General features: G+C 34.5%; 1 long non-coding RNA gene across 1 annotated transcript; it reads left to right on the forward strand.

The window, feature by feature from the left end:
- Positions 1-554: 554 nt before the first annotated feature.
- On the forward strand, positions 555-2,045 carry LOC145786378 (uncharacterized). Its single transcript, XR_014291291.1, has 3 exons — positions 555-641; positions 1,269-1,357; positions 1,949-2,045. It is a non-coding gene; the product is annotated as an uncharacterized LOC145786378 (long non-coding RNA).
- Positions 2,046-2,254: the final 209 nt, after the last annotated feature.

A 2,254-nucleotide genomic window follows, 5' to 3' on the forward strand; every position in this document is an offset into this window, starting at 1 on the left:
TCATCAATTAAAATTTTATATCAATCTTATCATGGCCACCTGGAGGTGCGGCCTGATTTGTCACATTTTGCATATTTTGATTACAGCTACTGCTAGTGCTTGACTGACATTTTCTGAGATGTTTTTACTTTTTGCGGTTTCCTAATGACATAAAACTTTTTGTTGCCTTGGGGAAGCAGTAGCAAATGAGAAAAAGTAAGTTGAAAAACACAAAATCAGACTGTTATTGAAAATTAACAGTCTGACTAAAATCTTCGAAATCAAATTTTCTTTGTTTTTCAACATGTAAGGATGTTAAAACTTATTGTATCATCTGGGGAAAAGAATAAAGAAAGTGTAAAAATCTAATTTTTAGATGTTTGCCCAAAGTTAGAAAAACCTGGAAATTTCTGCAAAATGTGACAAATCAGGCCATATCTTTAGGTGGCCATGATCTTAAATAGAGTCTATTAGAGAATAAGGTTTATTACTTAAAATTTTGTTTCAGAATTTCCGCATGGGTGTAGATATTTCCGAGGTAAAAATTCAGCAAATTGTTACTTGACCATATGGCTCAAGGTTGGCTGTTTGAAAGAAGGCCAAAGTGAACCGTTCAACTTGACTGCCTCAGAAAACAACACGCTGCACGCACTGAACTTAATGTAAGTTTTGTATATAAACTATTTTTATCATTTAACCTTCACTTTCAACAGTATGTCATCTATAAGAGGACCCAAAATACAAAGATAGATACTTAGATAGTACCTCTATCTATAAGCACACTGCAAACACCTCCATGATAGGCCAGATGGTCTATAATTCACAGACAACAACACTTCAACAATCCGAAATTTCCCTCTGTCAATATCGGTGACTGCGTCAGTGGATTTAAGCTTCTACAAGTATGCGAGACTACCAGGATTAAGCTTGCAAAGAAGCTTTCTCAATCTGAAGAAAAAGATTCTCACGATTAATCAATTCAATTTTCTCGAAACTGTGTTTCTGAGTTTTGTAAACCGGCTTGGAATCCTTTGTGGATTGGGTGCTTGCTTCTGATTTTTTAGACGTGAGTTTGATGCCCCATCCAGTCAGGCCAAAGATTTTTTTTTAAAATGCGTTGCGCTGAGTGTTGTTCTCGCTTATCATTTGATGTTAGTTGAATAGATAGTTTATAGACAGAGGAATATTTATTTTTCATTAGCAAAACGTAGAGATAGTTGAGGTTGTTTTTTATTTTATTTGATAACAAATATTTACGTCAAGATTAAACTCGATATTATGCTTTGCAGAGAAGTGGAAGCTCATATGCGGAGTATTCACGTAGCAGCTACTGGCCTTTATGGTAAAGATTATGCCCAATTTCAGTGCTTTGGCATAAGTAAGTGTTATCGAGATAATTGTCTTATCTGCAAAACCAATTTTGTATGCCACAGTCATATCCAGTTTAGTGTATCACGTATAATAAATGTTTTTGACGGCTATGCTTCTTAAACTTTTTCGGTATTGTTTGCCTGTTAACATGGAGTTCTAAATTGTGTTCATCCTTAAAAGTTTTCGTGTCCAGTAAGAATCGAAGTAACCACCTTGGTTCGGAAATGGGTTAGTGATGATTGTCCTATCACCCAAAACCAAGTTTTGGTGATACCAAAAACCAAGGTTTGGGTGATATCAAAAACCCACTTTTGGATGATACCAAAAACCCAGTTTTTGGTGGTAGGTTTCTGTTGGCATCACCTCTTGATCCAGTTTGAGTGTATTATATTTTAATAAATGCTCTTCAAAGTATTTTCAATAGCAAGAAGTAGTTCAACGAGCATTTAGATTGTTTTTCGTGGGGTTTTATATTCGTATACACCAGATTGGAAATCGTTATTTCAAATCACAACATTTAAAGTCAAGTCAAATCTTGAATTTTTTTTAAAAAACTTGGATTGAACGGTTTTCTTCAGTTTATTATCTTTTTCAACAGATTTACCGACTGGATGCAAATACTACAGGTCCAACAATCCCTTGCGTTGTTACAAACAAATATGGGGTGATGTTGGCTGTTTAAAAAAAGGCTTTCGCTACATGGAAAATGTTTCTGCTTCTGAAATTCAAGCTTATGATAATATGAACATTCCGTGAGTTCATTTGGAAGACTGCGCTGTTGTTAAAAGATATAAAATTCTGCATTACAGACAACGTTTCACTTTTTGTGTTGTTTTGTGATTGTAACGCCAAAGACAATGCTCAACTGTTAGATTGAATTGAATTAATTGAATAGTTATTATGT

Source organism: Aplidium turbinatum, chromosome 17 (genome assembly GCF_918807975.1).
Source record: "Aplidium turbinatum chromosome 17, kaAplTurb1.1, whole genome shotgun sequence".
Taxonomy (NCBI): Eukaryota; Metazoa; Chordata; class Ascidiacea; order Aplousobranchia; family Polyclinidae; genus Aplidium; species Aplidium turbinatum.